The 20,881-nt window shown below is 35.9% G+C and overlaps 1 protein-coding gene across 6 annotated transcripts in view; it reads left to right on the top strand.

The window, feature by feature from the left end:
- Positions 1 to 20,881, top strand: part of CHRM3 (cholinergic receptor muscarinic 3) — a 504,178-nt gene that overhangs the window by 154,838 nt on the left and 328,459 nt on the right. For all 6 annotated transcript variants that reach the window (XR_005056278.2, XM_036999345.2, XM_073241241.1 and 3 more), the window contains exon 2: positions 5,412 to 5,520. The gene's annotated coding sequence lies outside the window, so the exon portion shown is untranslated. The remainder of the gene's footprint in view (positions 1 to 5,411; positions 5,521 to 20,881) is intronic.

The raw sequence follows: 20,881 nt of genomic DNA, 5'->3' as shown, positions 1-20,881 counted from the left end.
ATTTAACAGTTTCTACAGAAAATTATTAGAAAAGACTAATTAAACACCAAAAACACAAATGTGGAATAAACATAGAAGTTAATTTTCTATGTGACTAGTCTCTAAAGTTTAACAGCCAGTTAATATAAACGTGAAGTGATGGTGGCCTCATTATAAATGTAAATGCAAATACACCAGTGCAGTAGCAATTGAAAACAGACTTCAAAATACACCTCTGACTTTGGTTATGTCTGAGCCTTTTTCACTAGGCTATCATTCTTTTGATTTATTATTTCTTACCACTGCAGTTATCTAATGCAGTTAGTAAAATAGTTAATTCTAGTGGAAAAGTAAATTTAATGTGTTAAGAAAAGAAAGAAAAAGTGCTTTTCAGATAACCCTTCAAATAATGGAAAAACTAGCTAAAAGGCCTATTTTCATCCAAAATAGCACAGTTTACCCCAGGCCTAACCATTATGTGCTCAAACCACGGATATATCAGGTGTGAAGACACTCTGAGCATAACCATTGTGGGGAAGAAAAGCCACCCACTCACCCAGAAGAAGTTGCTTCTGATTCCCCAATAATGAGGTTTCATAGCAATGCATTCCAAGTCATTTTTTCTGTACTTTCTCTGATTAAACAGAATTCTTTCAATTTTTGTACCATTGTTCTGTTATAATGCAATGAGAATAAGAGAACATCAGTTGCTTAATGAGTGAGTGACCCTGGTTAGAACTGCCTTCAGATTTCTTCTACCTGACGTTTCTGTGTCTGAAATGAAGAGCAGGAGGCTGGGCAGCCTCTGCAGGGTGAGCTTTGGGATAGTTGCCTGAGCCCAAATCAACATGATTTTGGGTCTCAGCTATCTTTTGCTCAATAACTTCTGTCATTATTCTTTTTGTGGATCTGCTAAAATAGGGCTCTCTCTCATATACACATGTGTTTGTGTGTGTGTGTATACATATATGTGTGTGTGTATGTATATATATGGTATATGAGATATATATAAATCTTTGAATGCAGGAGTTAGTATCATCATGTGTTGATTGCTTATGCTAATTGGGAAATATTAAGGTAAACGATGTCTATTTTAAGTAGAGTAGAGAGTTTAAATGACTCCATTTCAAAGAAAACTTGGCTTTGATAATTCTTGGTTTTTAAATCTGCCTTATGAAATGTTTCCCTTTCCAATAGCAAAATAAATAAATAGACAAACAGCTCCTGTTGCTCAGAAGAAAAATGAAATTCCAAATGTGGAGAAAGTCTGGGATGTTACCATCACGTTTAGAAATGTATACATGTTGTCTGTTTTTTTAACATAAATTTGAACTCAAGTAAATACGTTCTTTCTCAAATAAATTGGTGAGTTTCAATTGTTATCTACAATCACATAACCTTATTATTTTCATCATACTGTCTTCCAATATTCACTAATTTTACCCTACATGAAATTATCTGTAACATTAAGGAGCCTATATGTAACATTTTGTATTCTGCATTTATATATAGCATAATTTCCATACTTATTATAGCAAAAACAAGCATAATGTAAGTTTAACAATTTAACAATCCATAGAGGTAAACTTTTTCCTTTTGTTGGGTTGTAGTTTTAATAATAGCAGTAAGAACAACTATATCACTTATGTACACTAAGTGTTCTGTTAGGAGCATCTTTTAACAAAGCAGAGACCAAGCTGAGTTTGTTATGGGAAATACCTCGACCTCAGAATTTGATTTACTTAAGTCTCTACCCTCTGTGTGACATTAGTCAAGAAAAAACTCCCATATCATTTCCTCACCTTTAACTTACTCCTCTGGAAGTATAAGAATAACTGACTGAGCGGTTTTACCTCCCAGAGTCTGGCACATAGTAGATGTTTAAGAACTGGGAAAGACTGTGGTTGGGAACCACTCCTAAAGTTGGTTCACCCAAATCTATGAAAGGATGAGGTTTATTCTATGTTGTGTGTATTTCCAGATGGATTTCCAGGATAATGAATCATTCAGTGCCACCAACAGTGTGCTAAATGTTCATTTTTATGCCCCAGATTCTCACCAAATTTGCCTTCGCATCATCATTTTTCTGATTTTCATTCTTCATTGATTCTTTCAACAAATCATAGAGCTTACCATGCACTTAGCATTTCTGAAGTCATCGTTAGACTCCAGATTGCAAATGGCATCAGGAAGGTGCTGTCTGTTCAACAAGAGTCAAAAGACTTGGGTGTGATCTACACTGCTGAGCCAGTGCACAGGCAGAAATGTATGTGGGGTGTGTGTGTGTGTGTGTGTGTGTGTGTGTGTGTTTACACATATGTTTTCCCCATGAGGCTAGAGTTGGTCATTTGATATATCAGTGAAGATGGCTGAGATATATATAACCTCCTGAGAAAGACACATGTAAACAGATAATACAGTGTGAATTCTAATAATAGATTGTGCACAAAATGTTGTGCCTGTATATTTCTCCCTAAGAGATTAAGGATGATTACAGAATTTACTTCTGAATGAAAATTTTTTTCCAAGTGAATACCAAATTACCCATTAGATTAGGGTAGGGTCCAGAATTAAAAAGGGTACTCTACCCAGATGCAAAGTCAGGAGAGACTTGCATGTCTGATGGCCATTTTCCTATAGCTGTAATAATCATGGTAGATAAATTAGTATCAGAACAGGATGGTGAGAAAGTAAGCAGGACCAGTCCCAAAAGGAGATAGGAAGCTGGCAAATACTGTACACATCCCAAGTGACAGGCAGTAGGTTTGCTGGGCATTTTATGCATATTTTGTTGTACAGCTGTCAGAATAACCCTATTTTAGAGGTGATAGAAATGAGACTTTGGATATGAAATTATCCAGGGTCATAGAACAAGAAACTAGTGGAATTGGTGTTCAGAGGCAAGTCTTTGAGATTAAAAAAATGCCTCTTCTTTTCACCAAGATGCAATTAATAGTTAAATGGGAAACCACTTAAATGCCTTCTCATTTATTTGAGTTTAATTAAGTTCTCTGAAGATAAACCTTTGGGATTTTGTTCTGTATTGTCTGTTTATTTAGATCACAAAATAGTTGTTCTGCAAAACTTATTTTAACTGCCTTTGGGGCCTTTCAGACCTAAATGTTTTTCTCTGTAAAGACAGCTATGGTTTCCTTGTATTCTTTAGGTTCTTTTTTACAGCCTTTATGCTTTCATCTGTTTTGCCTCTTCACCCTCCTTATCAATCCTTAAATATGGCCCATGATTTGTTCTTAAATGGGGTGGATAGAGTGTATTTTAATTGGCCTAGAGTTTTTCTGTTTGCGTTTATAATCTTCTTTTTCAGACTCCAGCAAGAGGGCTGGTTATCTTCAGAGATCTGTCATTACAGAAGCTGGTGCATGTAAGGTGGAGAGTCAGAGCCCTGGAGAACATCATGAAATCATCACCCACCATGTGGAACAATGACACACACTACTGCCCAGCTTTATCCATCCGGCCTCATGTGCCCGACTGAGTGTGACTCAAAGCTCCCTTCTGGTGCTTCCTCCAGGGAAGACCCCCTACTGCCCCCAGAGCACACTCTGCCATACCCTGAGCAGCTATTGCATTGCCCCTGGGGTGATAAGGTCCTCTGTAGAGTATGGATTCCCTACCTCCTGCTTCCAGTCTGCCCTAAAGCACCCCCTTTCTCTATTAGCATCTCCTCCAAATTGAGAACTAACAATTTTCTAGACCAAAATCAGCCAACAGTTTCTATAAAGGGTCAGATAGTATGTATTTTTTACTTCATGACTCATATGTTTCCTGTCCCAACCTCTCAACAATGCCACTGTGGCATGAAAGCAGGCATAGACAATATGTAAATGAATGGCCGTGGTTATGTTCCAATAAAACTTTATTTATAGACTCGGAAATTTGAATTTCAAATAATTTACATGATTCTTTTGATTTCTTTCAATAATTTAAAAATGTAAAAGCCATTCTTAGCTTATAGTCGACTTAAAAACAGGCAGCAGGCTGTAGTTTGCCAACCCCTGCTCTAGACTTAAACTCTTAACTTCTTCTGCAGGGTACCTTGGGATCTGACCATAGGGGCCTCTAGTCTGGCTGTTTCTCTACAGCATCTCAGTCCAGAGCAGCTTTCCTAGTGCCTATGATCATGCAGTTTCTGCCAAGAGCCTTTAGCTGTTAGGGTTTTCTCCTCTATTTGTGCAGTCTCCTCACCTTGGGACCTGGCCATAGAGAAGGTAGTCAAGTTCTTCTGTTAGTTTGATATCTGTTCTAGAAGTGAGAGGTGGATTTTTTTTTTCTGTCTGTAAAATTTCTTTGCTATTTACCCTTTTTCTGTTCTTAAAGAACTTTTCCAACTGGAATAAATTAAACTGCTAATAATGACCCTGTAGCATCTTACTACACTGATAGAACAGTGACTGCAATAGAGGGTGAGGACTTGATAATATGGTGAATGTTGAAACCACAGTGTTGTTTATGTGAAACCATCATAAGATTGTGTATCAATGATACTTTAATAAAAAAATTAAACTACTAAATAGTTTGTCATTCTTTGAACATATTTAAGCCTCATTCACATGATTTTTCAGATTATTCTTTCTACCTTCTTCTCTTGAGATTGTGTTGCAAACAGGAAGATAACTTTGGCAAGAAAGAATTGACCATACCAAAGTGTTAATTTAGACCAAAAATATATGCCAATTCCTAGTTTCCTTGTTGCTATTTATTTGCTCATTTACATAGCAAATGCTTACATGTGCATGACACTCTATCCCAAAATGAGATCTTACTTTATATCTTGACATACTAAGATGAGTACAGTACCAGAGAACTACAGGGTAGACTCTAGAGATCAGAGAGATGTCTCTGTATAATACTTGATACGTGTTGCTCATCTTGTAGGACATGTGGAACACAAGTAAGCATAAGAAGAGATGTATGCACTGCACACAATGTATGATACGGTGTAGAGTTCAGAGTATGGGGTCAGTTACTCTATCCTCTAAACTGTGAGGTTTGTAGTTATGGAAAATATCTATATTGTATCTTTGTTGTGAAGACTAAATAAAATTTCATAATAAGCATGCTATAATGCTTAGTACATAGGTCCTAAAATATATTCCACATCAGAGGATATTAAATTTACTTTTTAGCATGTTTTGCTTCCTATTGGTAAATTCATAGCCTTCCAGTAATGTACCAGTTTACTACAAAATTTACTACTTCCTAATCAGACTTACTGAGTAACTATGTAGTGTGGTTCCCATGTATTCTGCATTGAGTGGAAAACAGTGGTGTGCAAATTAAGGTTCCTCCATTGGCTTGCTTATAAAACATCTTTTTTTTTCCCTAATGCTAAGGTTAGTAAGATACTCTTATGTGAATTATATAAAATAATATTTATTGACTAACTCTGCCATCGCTTTTTGTCTGTTTAGATCTGAACAGTGATGGCACACATTTTGGTCACAAGTCGTTCAGTGGACTGTGGATTGACCAACCAGTATCCATTCCCATCATGATGTACACCACTAAGGCTCTTCACTAGTAAGTATTTTCTATTTAATGTCCTTTATATGGTTATAAATTGAGATCTTCCACTGAGTATACATTCATAATGAAAAACGTGCAAGATACATGTGTTCATGTTTGTATTATGAAATATGGCTAGATTTAGTTTATGTACCATCACATTGCAAAATGAAAGAGCAGGTTAAGATGTATCTATTATATGTATGTATTTATGTAAGTATGGAAGTATATATGTGACAGTGTAGGCAGAATACAGAAGTATAGAATTTTACCTCCTTTTAACTGAAAAAGAAAGTCATTTCAAAGTTTCAATGTTGTTTAGTTCCTAATATCATGTAAATCTGGCATTGTAGGCCCTAAAAATTTTACCTGCTTTAATATTTTGAAGAAGTTCAATTTTTTTGTAGTTTTACCGAATAAAGTATCTGAGAACACTTCTAGACACACAAGTGTCATGTAGTAAATGATATAGGATGTTTGTGGTGTCATGGAAGGGGAATTTACTCAGTGTCAGAGCATTTCCAACTCCAGCATTAGTCATCTAACTAGTCTCTTAAATTTCTTGGCCTCAGTTTCCTCATCTGTAAAATGAGAGAGTGTCTGCTTTACCTAATTCATACGATTACAGGTCAAATGAGATAATAATGTGAGATTACTAGTGAACTGTAAACCCCATAAAACATTGTTGATATTTTCTGTGGCTGACTAAAATTGTAAGTAGGGAGCTAGAAAAAGTTGTGACCACAATTTTCTTTTTAAATTGGTTAATATGGTCTAATATTTTGTATGTTATTCACCTAAGGGATAAATGAAAAAGACATACTTAATTTTAATTCATAATCCAAGTTAATTACTTGTATTTGAGAAAATTATGTTTAAATGAAATGATAAAACAACTATTTCTCTACACAGTGCACAGACCAGTCAGTCCCTACTGGCCACAAGAATTGGGTTTCTGCATCTGATCTCCAGGACATTTACTATCTTACTAGATTTTATTTTTAGGTATTTACACTTAGAGGAGAAAAGATACATTATTTTTACGTATAGTTTAATTTCAGGATACTAAGGGAACAGTGTAGAAATCTGATCAGATAATTCTCAGTTTAATATATTTAATTTCTGTTTACTCTGAAATCTGACACCTCCTATGACCATTCTTCTTAGCTAACAAGAATACAGCTAGCCTGCTAAAACCCTGAAAATTAAAATCTTAATAAGTGCATTTTGTAATATTGAGAAATACTTCTCCACTAAAATTAAATGATTTTTTAAATTAAACAAATTTAAAATAAAAAATTAAACAAATTTTTTAAACAAATTTAGAGTTAAAAAATTAAATAAGTTATTATACAACCAGAGCAATGCAATGAAACTAGTTTGAAAATTATTTCCAGAAATTATATATGATTATCATTTAAGGAGCAGTAGTTTATCACGTGAATAATGTGTGTGCATATAAGTGAAAAACCTTAATAACATATAACATATTCACTTGCTGATATTGTAGCATATAGTCCTTAAGATTGGGGATGATGTCTTGATTCACACTGCTTGGAGTTGAAATCCAGTTCCATCATTTTCCAGCTTTGTTGGACAAATCATTTAACCTCTCTTTGCCTTATTTTGCTCAGCTGTAAAATGGGTCTAATAATAAGAGTATTTATCTCATAGGGTTGTATAAATTATGTGAGTTGATATAGTCAAGTACTTAGGAGCACTGTATGACACTTAGTAAGGTAACTAACCAGTATTAGTGGTTACTCTTCACTGGATGAGTGTAGGATTATGGTGATGGCCCCAGATTTTAGAGTCAGAAAGCCTGAGGGTCAAACCATGTATTAATCTAGTGGAACCTGAAGTAGTTACTGAACCTTTTTAAAGTCTCAGTTTCTGAAAAATGAAACAAATAATTACAATATATTCCTACTGCTGGATTTATTAAACCTGGCAAGGTATGGTAGCTTTGGCCTTCACAATTTGGAGTTGTGAAGATATCATCACAAATTATTATATAATATAATCTTAAAGTACTATAAATAAGGGATTCTTTGATTCTGAAAGCATCCTTGCCATGTGTTACATTTAGGGGACTTTCAGAAATGAGCCCAATTAGAATTGCTCTGTTAGACCCAGAATTTTTAAAAAGACAAATACATAATTTAAACCAAATTACAAAAGCAAATGTAACAAATACAGCATCCTGATTTAAAAAATAAAAATGACAAAAATCCATTGGCTTTTTAAGCCAATTAGGGAATATTAGATCAGTGTTTGAGTTGTTATGAAGATTGGGCTATTACCACATTTAAAATGACTTTTCTTTCTGGAAAGAAAGGGAAAAAAGAAGAAAGGTGGTGGAAACGTAGAACATGCATCATCAAGAGGTGGTAATGTAGGGCTTGAACTTTCATGCTTATGTAGAACAATTGTCTATGTGTTCTCATTATGAATCAGTGTATTGTCTTTCAGGCTCGTATTGGGGAAAATTCAGGGGTTGTAATGGGTGGCGTAATTCAAATGAGTTATATAATTTGTTTCCAAGGTGGGAAATCCTGATAATTTGGGGTAATAATCTTTGCCAAGAGCCATCTGCCTACTGCCCTGTGTCACTTAGAACCAAAAGCCAAGTCTCCTTCCCTTCTGTGTTAATTAAAAACCCTTTGAAACAATGACAATGTCTGCTTGTCCGTCCCTGTGTCCGTCCACATCAGCAGCCAAAGGGTCTCTCACATGTAAATTTAATCTGACTTGTTTGTAATCCAGATTATACTGCTAAATGTTGCTTCACAAACTCCCTTTTATTCTTCTTGTTCATTTTTGCCATAGCTTTGGCCTTTGTAGACTTGGCCTGTAGCCACGGACAGTTGTGGCTGTGGCAGTGGAAGGGGCTTATGCAGATAAAGGTTTAGAAGGTGCATTCCCCGCTAAGAGCCCACATACTATGGACACAGGTGTAGGCTTAGCGGTGTTCTGCTGTCCGCACTGGGGGACCTAGGTGACAGACAACCACGGTGCTTTTTCTGACCTTCTTCCACAGTGGTCTGCATCCCATCATTCCATCGCCCCAGTCCTTCAGCATGGTCAACATTCACATTCTGAAGTTTCGTATTTAGGCTTTACGATATTTAAAAAAAGAAAAATTGGAGTCATGGTGTTGGAATGTCAGTCCTGCTAAACAGACAGATTTTCCTGTCTCCCTACTTATTTCCACAGCCATTGCATATTTGTGATGTTTATCTTAAATATTATTTATGGCTTTGGAAGTCTCCTAAAGGATTCTGAGTCAGATACCCATCTAATACTTCATAAAACAGTATCTTTAAAAACAAAGAGAAGTGCAGTTTCATTCACCATCACAGTGCCCAAGTTTGGAAAAGACATGGGGACAGTGGTGAATGAGCAGAGTGTACTCCAGACGAGAGAAACTGACTCATTAAAAGCTAGTGCTCCCTCTGCTGAAGAGGGATGAGAAGTAGAATCAGATGAGCTGCAAATGCCCCAGGACAGTATATGCAGCCACATGGCCCTTCCTCATTCTTCTGCTTCAGGTCGCCCCTTACCAACCTTCCACCTACAAGCAACTTAGCACAACTGCACACATGTGCCGTGAGCCTCCTAGTGCTTGTACTAGGAGGCTCTGTACAAGCTCTGATTCTTCCTTACAAACTCATTATACATGCTCTGCCATCTATGAAAACTTCCTTAATCCTTCTCTGAAAATGCACTATTACCTCCTTTCCCTTCTCCTCTATTCCATGTGCATGCCTCTGTGATAGACCACATCCACTTTTTTTGCAATAATTGGTTTTCATTTCCATCCTACTCCATCCAGGCTACTAAAACAGAACACTACCAACTGAGTGGCTTATAAACAACAGAAATTTATTTAGGTTGGGAAGTCCAGCATCAAGGCAATGGCATATTTGATATGTAATAAGGGTCTGCTTCCTAAAAGACCATCTTTTCACTGTGTCCTTGCATGATGTAAGGGGCACAGGAGCTCTCTGGGATCTCTTCTATAAGGGCACTAAGCCTATTCATGAGGGCTCCACCCTCACAATCTACTCATCTTCCCAAGGGCCTCATCCAGATGCTATCACACTGGGGATTAGAATTGAACACATGAACTGGGGAGCAGGAAACAACCATTCAGTAGTGTCCATCTGTCCCATTACAGTCTTGGCTTACTAAGAGCTTTCCTTTTCTTAGTCAGTCTTGTGTTTCCAGTGTGTAGTACTCAACAAGTAGTGGCTGATGAATGATTGAAACAATACATCCTTTCCTCAGATTGAACAGAAAATAATTGCACTTACCATGTCAAGAAGATTTCAAAGAAATGTCTTCCATATAAATACTAACTTAAAATTATTAATATAAATCTATAAAAAGCATAATCAGAAAAGTGTAAAGTGGCAACTTTTAACATACTATGATGTTTATATCATCTTTAACATTTTTAGCAAAAGATAACTGGAGTTTTGAAAATGTAAAACTGACTCTATTAATTTCCTTATTAGTTTGTTATTAAGCAAATTATTTTTAGAACATTTCAACAATGTTGAGAATTATTTGATCTCAGCTTACTGACATTAGAATTATTTGCTCCAAGTAAATTACTAAGAAGAAAAATTAAATAACTCTTAAGGTTTTATGATAGTATTTATTATATATATTATATAGTTATATACACTATATAAAAATATATTTTTTGAATTAATTTTTTTCAATATTTGAGACCTGAATTCATCATAAAACTACTCTTTCACTCTCTCTATATAGCATGTATACATATATATACTCACACACATATACACACATATACCTATATATGTATTTCATATGATGGAAGGTACATATAATTCAGTCTGATTTGGGAAAGGTGGAATGTATATATTAAGTGTAATTAAACATTCCTGTAGGTTTAAGCTGTTTTTTTAAATAATGGAAAAACAACCAAGCCAAAATAAATCCCTCTAAGTCAGTAAACAAAACACCCTAGTTAGGTAGCCACATAAAATTTCATATGAAACTTATTTTAGTAACTGTATATATATCTCAGAGGAAGTCTTAAATTTTTTTAGTTTAAATGTTTATTTTTGAATAGTACCATTTTAACAGTAAAGACCATTTAGTCCACTAAGCCAGTGTTTTAACACTCAGACACTCATTTTGTTATTTGGTGTACATCAGTCATGTACAGAGGAATCAGTATGGCTAACTAGGTAGAATTAAAATAGCACAGGGTGTCCCAAACCATTAAGCTTTCACAGATAGATAAATGGAGAGCATTAAATGAATAGACATCTTTAAGAGAGGAAAATGAGGTGACAGTACTCCAGTTTTCAATGCATGAGCTATTTTAAATTGACATGCTTCAAGCAAAAAGGAATGATGTTTGAGTGAATCATATGTTAAGAATAGTCATCCAGTTGTGTAAGCAGAAATATAATGGAGAAGAGTAAAAATTATCACAGTATTAAAGCTTTGATATGCTCAATGAGGTAGAGCAATACAGCAAGAATAATGTATATTGAAAAAAGTGGTAATACTTTTTTATTATTCCCAAAGGTAGCACTTAAAAAAACTCCAGGTTGTTTCTTGATAACTTTTAAGTCTCCATGTTGTGTATTTAAAGATTAGAGAATCTTGGTGCCTATTTCTGACAGTCATTCTTTTCAGCTAAAGAACTTACAGTTATATGTTGAAATTAACAATAATAGTGATGGCTATCATCTGCTGAAGGGTTCCACTGCCACCTCATCATTTAATCTTCACAACAGCTCTGCAAGGATGGCATTATCATCCTTTACAAAGGAGAGGTATAATGTGCATTGTACACTGCTGATTTATATGCATGCCTGTATGACCTAAATATATGACAGCCTCACCAGTCAGATGGGCAAATAAATATGAGGCACATAAGATTTTATGGAATAAGAAAACATTTTATTTTTGAAATAAAATTAATTTTGAAAACATAATATGATTCAGGTTTTAAGCCATGCTTATGTAATATCCTGGAGAACAAATAGCTTATAAAATTAATTAAAGATTTCCCCTTCTATCCTTCTGCAGCAACTGGTACAAATAAAAGTGAGAATCTGCCTCTGATACATGTCCTCAGTGGCAGATGTAAGCAGGTATCTTTCACGAGAATGAATGCATTAGCCATTTTTAAGATTGGAGAGTTTATGCTTAAAATCAAATAATCCTCATTTCACATGTTTTCTTATGTCTTATTTTTTTCACATTAATGGTCAGTGTAAATGCCATGAAATCAGCATGTTTTCATAGTATAATTGGTTGATTCCCCAAGATGAAAACTAAAATTCTTGATCTCAACAAGTGTCTTTTGTACACCGGCACTCTACCAAATATTTTCACATTAATTCTCTCCTTTCCTCTCAATTAGTTGAAAAGAATTTTGTCATCTCATGCTTTGCTTATTTCTATGACGGACATGTATTACCAGTGTTTGAGTGCAGACTCTTTGACGTGCAGTCAACTGATTTGAAAACATAAATGTAATCATAAATAAGCCTTGGAAGCAGAGATAGTTTTGAAGAAGCAGTGGTTTTAGTGCCTACTTTTTAATAGAAAAGATAATTTTACTATTTGGAAGTCATTTGAAATTTGAGGAGATTAAATTATCTGAAAAGAAAATTATATCTTAAATTATGTTAAATATTCAACACTGGAGAACCCAGGTATTCCATATATTCATTCAACAAGTATTTATAGACTTTCTTCTACGTAGCAAGCCCTGGGGCTGTGAACAAAAGAGTCCCTGTCCTCATGGAGCTTATATTTCTAGGTAGCCATTGTGGAATATGGGGCAGGGTTGTGGAAAGTGAATAGAATGCATCATGTGTGTGTGTATATAAACATAGATGTGTGTGTACATATGTATATGTGCACATATACATTTATATGTATTTTAGTGATTTCTATCATTAAATATATGTGAATACAAATAGTAAGAAATTTAATTTTCAGTTAAAGAACTCCTTTTTGATAGCAGAGTTCTTGCATTGAACTTACCCTAAAGCACAGTTTTAGATTACAAAGTTGGAAATTTTACTCATCAAAACTTCATATTTTGATCATTCCCAGAAATGAAAATTTTGATAAACTATCTCAGTCTTCATTTTAAAATGGTTTGTGTGTTTCCTATCTTATTTTTTTTATTCATTTTAAGAGTATTTGTAGGTGTTTCAGAATCTAAAGGAGAAATCTCCAAGACTATTTGGTACATCATCAGAGTGCACTTAGAGTGGTTATAGGGGCAGACAGAAACTTGAACAATACGAGACCCAAAGGGGAAAAAATTACACTGCAGGAAGAGAAGCAATTCCAATTTTGTGTTCTTTAATCAAAGTTGACGTCCTCCCTGTGCTGAAGCGTGGCATGATGAGTGTTGCACTTGCATTACCTAATCATGTGAAAGTTGATTGTAGAACCAAAGTCACTGATTCATATGCATTGCTTAGTTAGAAATGTAGTAGCAGATTTACACTTAGAGCTTGTGACTAAAGGAACACTTCAAAAACTGGAAAAACAAAGTGTCAGCCATGCACTGTGCTGAGCCAGTTTCTGACTGGAAAGTGAGTCAGTCATTTTTAGTGATTTTTCGATATGATGTAATGACCTCTTTATTAAGCTTAACAAGTAGATATTAAGCTCCATGTACTGAGATTCCTCTTTGGGGAGACAAAAAACATAACTATACCTTCTTTTAAAAAATATTTATTTTCTTTTCATGAAGCACAGGTTGATGTTGGAACACTTACCTACTTTTTAGGTTCTCCGAATACATGATTTTGGTAGCTTTCCCAAATCAGGATCATTCAACTTATATGCCATTGATGTAAAAATGACTGCTTGGCACAGAATGCGCCACAGATAGTTTTGCATTCAGTCTAGATAATTCATTTAATTTAGCTTTCTAAAAAAATAAAGATGTAAAACATAATATAGTCAAATGACAATGTCTACTGGCTTTTTGATGATGAAACAAAAATGATGTTGAGTAGAGGAGTGTTAATAGCACCCCAATGCCAATTTTACCTTTTTCCACTACTCCATGTAGGGAGCAAAAATAAAGAGATTTCTGTCAAAGTAAAAGTTGTTCACAAGTAATTATCGCTGGGTCCCCACCCTAAGTACCAACGACCTGCAAAATGTAGCACTCTAATGATATAGTAATTAATGGTGTATTTCAGTGCCTGCTATTAAACTTCATTAAGCAGATTATAGTAATGTCAGAGGCTTCCTTAAACTGGAGCTACATCTTCAGCTTCTTCAAGGAGGAGGCACCTAAGATAGAAGTGTTAAGTCACAGGCAAGAAAAAACCCCTTGTCTATGTTCCAGGTTGTTAGTTTGTTTATTTCAGTTTGGTTATAACTCTTCCTGGGAAATTAACACAAAGCAGGGCACATAGGAGGAAGCAAATAAATATTAGTTGGATTAAATAATGCTACTACTTATTAATTTATGTGAGAGATAAATCATAAACTTAGATTATATTAATAAAGGGTTTTTTTAATGTTAAAAAGTAACTAGATCGTGAACTAAAATCTCATTATTTCATGCCTTGGGCTAGATTTACTATAATAAATTGTGTAAGTAGAATAACTCAGTCAGAAAAAAATTTTTATTTTTAATTTTTTGCCTCTTATCTGTAGTCCCAGTACCTCCACATACCAGTTTTCCTTCCCATGAGCCATTATATGGCTGGGCTAAGGTTACTACATCCCAGGCCCAACACTGCTACATAACTTTGTTTTGCCAGCTCAGTGTACGATATTTTACCAATTATTTTAATTTTCCTATTAGTATCTACTAATGTGTCCAAAACATTTTAAAGTTGGAAATCTTTCTTATTAGAAGCCATAGTCACCTCTGACCCAGACCATGTTGGCCACATGTATCTGACAACTTCCTGAAGTAAAGGACCAAGGGAATGGGGCACATTTATTCAGATTCTGTTAGAACCATACCCATTATTTGTTTTTCATTTAAGTATTTATTTTTAAGTCATTTGGTCCTTATAACAACCTTACAAAAGAGATACTATACCCTTTTTTCAGAGGAAGAGATGTCCTTTGAAAGATTATGATTCACAGAGCTAATAGTTTTTAAAACTGAACTCTATACCCAGGTATGGCTTGTGGTAAAGCCCACACTGTCAATGTGGCAATCATAGAAATAAAAAGTTTGTGTCTATTATCCAAACTTCCTGAGACTTATGATTAAGTTTTAGTGCAGATTCTGGAAATTAGTGTCCTAGTTAGTTTTAAAAGAAACAAGTGTCATTCCTTTAGAAGGTTTCCACAGACTCAAATATTTGTTTTACTATGTAAAGTTAAGTTTCGCAGGTAGTGAAATAGAGGAGACTGGAATTCATCATTTAAATAGGCAAGGAAACAATAAATTGCTGTTGGATGTTTCAACAAACTTTTTATTTATGCTGTTAATGTAATCAGACCATTATAGCTTGCACAGATGGAATTTATATTACCTTCTAGAACTCCTTACAGCTTCAGAGAACTGCCTACCTTCTCAAGAAGGGTAGTGTTTTATTTGTTCCAAGGCTGAGGTGGAGCAACAAGGAAAGAGACCATGAAGAGATCCATCCAGGTGCAAATTCTCACTTAGTTTATATAATCAAAATTATGAATATTTATTTGCTTCTAAGAATAAGTAGATCTTCACAGAAATGGCTTACCTCAAATCAGGATGATGAGGTCAGCTTAGAGCATCCATAAAATTGTTGAATTTTCTCAGTTACTGAGTAGTCATCAGAATGTCACTAGGATAACCAATATTTGGGAAGGCAGAGATAGAAGAGATACAAATGGCCTAAGTTAAACAAAAAAAAATAGAAAGAGGTTTTAATTACTTTTATACTAGTTCTCCAGATATATGAATGGCCTTCTCATTATTGCTTTTTTTTAATCCAAAAAATTTAATAGTATAATTCAATAATCATGGAAAATTCCAAATGGGTTCACAAAATTTTGATTTTTCTTTTGTACAACAGCAGTTATCTGTTTCAAGGAAGGAAGGCAAAATTTCAATGAAAAGGTTGTATTTTGTGACTTTAATCAAAAAGATGGGTATAATGAACTGGAGAGTCTCTTTATGGTAATTCTGTAAGAATAGCTAAGTACACATTTGACAAGAGGCTATTTGTAGGAAGCTAATTTAGAGTGGAAACAAATAGTTGTGAAAAATGAGGAAATCCTTCTTGGAAAAAAAAAGTGTGGCAGGATCACATCAAATAGGAGTGTTAGAGTAATTTACTATTCTAGGAAATCCAGCAGCTGGTTTATCTGAAGCATGCCTCTTTTTCATGAACACTGGAACAAGGACAGGAAATAGTTCAACAAGCATGCTGACTTTCCTCTAACAGATTTCTATAAAAACTTAGTGGGAAAAGATGATTTTTAGAAGCTCAATTCTTAGCCATTTTGGGAACTCTTTAATGAGGCAATACATATATTTCTAACTTCAGTTACTTAGAAATTATCCTAGAATGAAGATTTTCAGAATAGAATAAAGAGAAAAGGACACAAATTTGTGCGTATGTCATTCATAAAAAGTATACTATATTGAATTCAACACTTAGAATCAGTTCTACAGAATAATGAAGATTCTGGCTAAACATTGAGAAAACAATCCAGGCATATAACATAAAATAGAATTTATAAAATGTTTAATAAACTGCACTTGATTGTTTCAAATAAGGAAGTAATAGGGCTGGTATAAATAGTAGTTGGAATCTCAAAAGGTCCAAGAATTGAAATAAAGAAAACATGTAAATCACACAGTAAAAAATGTATCTAGAAGAAACTTGGAAAAATATTTTAATGGAACAAATTATCTACAGGTAGGATTATCTTTAAAAAAAATAATCCTATGAGATTCAAATAGAATGTCTTTATAAAGTCCAACAAAGGAAAACATTTCCTTACTAAGGGCTACAGGATGGGAGAAATGGGAAGCTGTTCATCAAAGGGTATAAACACTGAGTGATAAGATGACTATGTTCTGAGGATCTAGTGTACAGCATGGTGGCTATAGTTAATAACTATATTGTATACTTGAAATTTGCTAAAAGAATAGATCTTAAACAATTCTCCAAAGAAGAAATTCAGATGGCCCACAGGCACATGAAAAGATGTTCCACATTGCTATTTATCAGGGAAATGCAAATTAAAACCATAATGAGATATCACCTCACACCAGTTAGGATGGCCAACATAGAAAAGTCTAGGAACAACAAATGCTGGCAAGGATGCAGAGAAAGGGGAATCCTCCTACACTGCTGGTGGGAAGGTAACTAGTTCAACCATTGTGGAAAGCAATATGGAGTTTCCTCAAAAAACTAAAAATAGAAATATCATTTGACCTGGGAACTCCACTTCTAGGGATTTACCCAAAGAAAACAACTTGTCAGATTCAAAAAGATGTATGCACCCCTATGTTTATTGCAGCACTTTTTACAATAGCCAAGATATGGAAGCAACCTAAGTGTCCATCAGTAGATGAGTGGATAAAGAAGGGGTGGTACATATACACAAGGGAATATTATTCAGCCATAAGAAAGAAACAAATTCTACCATTTGCAACAACACTGATGGAGCTAGAGGGTATTACACTCAGTGAAATAGGCCAGGCAGAGAAAGACAAACACCAAATGATTTCCCTTATTTGTGGAGTATAACAACAAAGCTGAAGGAACAAAATAGCAGCAGACTCACAGACTCCAAGAAGGGACTAGGAGTTACTAAAGGGGAGGGGTGTGGGAGGGCAGGTGGGGAGGGAGGGATAAGGGGATTGTGGGATATTATGATTGGTGCACATGGTATGTGCGGGGAAGACAGTGTAGCTCAGAGAAGACAAGTAGGGACTCTGTGGCATCTTACTACACTGATGGACAGCGACTGCAATGGGGTTGTGGGGGGAGACTTGATAATAGGGGTGAATATAATAACCGCATTGTTTTTCTTGTGAAACCTTCATAAGAGTGTATATTTATGATCTTAAATGTTCTCATCACATCCAAAACTTCCATTTTCTTTAGTGATACAAAGTCTTACTTCTTTATTTCATTCTAAATGCTTTCTAAATATTTAATACCATTTTCTTTTCTCATGGTTAGCCACTCCACCTAACTGTATTTTTAAGTAACAAAGTGGATTTTTCATTGCAGTTTTTGCCTTTGCCTTGCTCCAGAATCATTAGAGACACGGCTAGGCAAAAAGTATATGAAAACACTTTATAAAGGATATATACCTCAGTTCATATGGGATGCTCCTTATGTATCTGTATATTTTTTGTATTGCATATGTATTATATACATACACATATTGTATATTGTATATGTATACAAATTCTAGACTGTATTTGGGTTGAGGAGAACGGAACTCAAATGTGTGTATTACTGTCTGTCCTATTGCCAGTGTAAAAAATTACCATAAACTTTGTGGCTTAAACAACAAGAGATTTATTCTTTTACAGTTCTGGAGGGCAGATGTCCAAAATTAAGGTGTTGATGGGACCACCCTCCCCCTGGAGGCTGAGGGGCATCTGTTCCTTGGCCGCTTCTAGGGCTGCCCTCATCCTGGGTTTGTGGCCACAATACACCTACCTCTGTCTCCATCTTCTCATCACCCCCCCCCCTTGGGTCCAGTCTCCCTTTACCTTCCTCTTATACATGTAACATATTTAGGGTCCACCAAGATGATCCAGCATAACCTCCGCATCTCAAGATCCTCGACTTAGTCACATCTGCAGAGACCGTTTTTCCAAATAAGGTAATATTTACAGGTTCCAGAATCTGACCTCTCTGGCATTATTCATCCTAGTAGAGGCTGCAACATGTAGTTTCTTGTTTTTAAGCAGCTTGAAATCTAACGCCGTCTGTGAAATACATTGAAATGTAAGTGTGAACTAGAGCTTTGTTAAATAAAACTAATCAAAGCTGCGTTAGCTGAAAAACTGCAGGATAGGAGGTATTTGGGATGAAAAAAAAATAGCTTTGTACCCAAATTGCTTTTTTACCCCACATACTTCATCTGTTCTCAGTTACTGAGGTCCTACTATAAAGCCCTGTTGTTCTGTGCTAATGAAATGTTGTAGAAATCAAGTTTTAAGTGTTTGGGGAAAACTGATTTAATTTACTAAAAATTTACAAGGTTTCTTGACACGTTTTGCCCAAATGGTCCTTGTGATGTGTTTTGGAAGTAGATTGGGGTGCTTACAAATTCCACCATTGAGTGAATAACTCTCTGTTGTTTTTGTTTTGTTTTCTGGTGATTTTCCTCACATTCAGGCAATTTGTTATTGTGGTAAAGAATTAAAGAAGATAGCATAACAAGCTCTGATCTGGCCTTGTTTTATAGCATGTCAAACGGAGAAAATAATATATGTTAAAATATCATGTTTGCAAAACACTGTTTTTGTTTCAGGCATCTTTCATATTGATTCTGCAGCACGTCTGCAAAAGCAGACCAAGCTATAGATGATAATGTGTATCCGGAGATTATGTCATTGTATCTGTTATGTTAATAAGTTTAAGTGAATTACCAGTGTCCAGCAAGACATTACTCACTTTGGAATGCATTCCACTAGCAATTTATCATAGTAATAAGAGGGTAAAAAAGACATACTAGTTCCTTAAGTGGCAGCAATTAGACCTGATAATGGAAAAGAGACTGTAGTTATTAAAACGCATTAGATCTTCTGTATCAGAAGATCTCTTCTTTACCTAGCTGCTTACTATCAGTTCCTTTTAGTTCAGGTTCTTCTGTGAATGTTTTATCTTTGAAAAAGTCTTTGGTCCCAGGTTGATTGTTTACATTTTATCCTAAATTGCTGTCAAATACAGTAGCACACAAATAATTCCCTATGGCACATGAAGATTTCTCCTAGGGCTGTAGATTTGAAGGGGGCTTGGGGGCTTCAAGGAAGTGTCCTTGCTTTCTCTTGACCAGCTTTCATAGAGAAATGTTTGCAGTTCAGTTACTGACTTGCAAGCTCTTGAGCCCTGCCAGGCTCCCATAGCCTTGCAGAACAGTTGGTACATGGCAGAAAAGTGGCCTCATTTTACTGTGGAGCACATCATGTACATCTTTGGGCACAAGGACCCTCTGGCTGTCTCCTTTGGGCTACCAGCCCCATCTTCCTGCCCCACTTGCCCTATTGGCATTTAACCATGAATAAGTAGTAACACAGAGGATGGTCTGTTTTGGCACATCTACTGGCTCTCCCTCTTTGGCTCCTGCTGGTTGATCCTCTCTGGGCCCCGGTGGGGTCTTCACGTTATCCTATGCTGGGCTGGCATGCCCCAGGCCATAATGGCCTGCTCTGGCTAGTCTGCAGATAGCCCCACAGCCACTTTCAAGCCTGTCTCCACCTCCCAGAAATTGAGCCAGGGCAAGAAACGGAATGGTCTCCCGTGCCAGGCATACTGGGAGCCAAGTTCCTTTTCACGTGGCTGTTCCCCAGGCTGGTGTGGGCAGCCTCTTCCAGATACCAGTGTGGGGAATGGAGACTACAGCCCTGCTTTACTTTGTTTCCTCTCTCTTCTTTAATCTTTAAGCCGTATTAGAAATACATGCCTTGTGCCTCCTCCCTTCTCTCCTCTTCCCTTGGCCTCCCCTCTTCTTCCAGTCTTCCCCAGGACCCACAAACAGGCAGTTTTTCCCAGATCTTATGCTTCTTCTCGATACAAGCCTTAAAGTTAATCTCCAAGGGAGAATAGGGGCATGGTCCCTTCTCATGGGCACCTCTGGGATCGGATGCACCTGCTTAGCTCTTGACAGCATAAATGAGAGTGGAATTCAGCAAGCCTTTTGTCTGTGTAGCATGCCGGCTCTCAGTGTCTCCTGCTAAAGACAATCAAATTCTTTCCATTTTGTACTCTTGACAGAAAGGGAAAGGCTTCATTGGAACATAAAAGAGGAAAAGTGGAATGTTGGCTGAATATTTACAACCGCCTTATCTCTGACACATAAACACATGTGTGATGTGTGTATACATGAATATGTGAATAGAAGAGACTTGTCACCTGTTAGCTGTGTCACAGTCGGAAAGCTGCTTTACTCTGTGAGCTTCACTTTGCTCTAAGATATAGACATTAAAGTACCTACCTCATAAGATTGTTTTTTTTTTAATGGTAAATGGGGTTTAAAATGGCAAAATGGCAAAAGCCTCAAGAACTTTAAAGTTATAGGTCCCTCATGACCTTTTTGATTCTGAGTGACTCATTTCACAAATCAGGCCCAGTTAACTCATCATATAGTGCCTCAGATGGCTGCAAAGGAAAACTATCAAAAGGGCGTTTGTCATTATTTTAAACGAAGA

The sequence above is a fragment of the Manis javanica genome, chromosome 7 (genome assembly GCF_040802235.1).
Source record: "Manis javanica isolate MJ-LG chromosome 7, MJ_LKY, whole genome shotgun sequence".
NCBI classification, from domain to species: domain Eukaryota; kingdom Metazoa; phylum Chordata; class Mammalia; order Pholidota; family Manidae; genus Manis; species Manis javanica.
The sequence above is the reverse complement of the archived record's forward strand: the minus strand, read 5'-3'. Positions and strand labels throughout refer to the sequence as shown.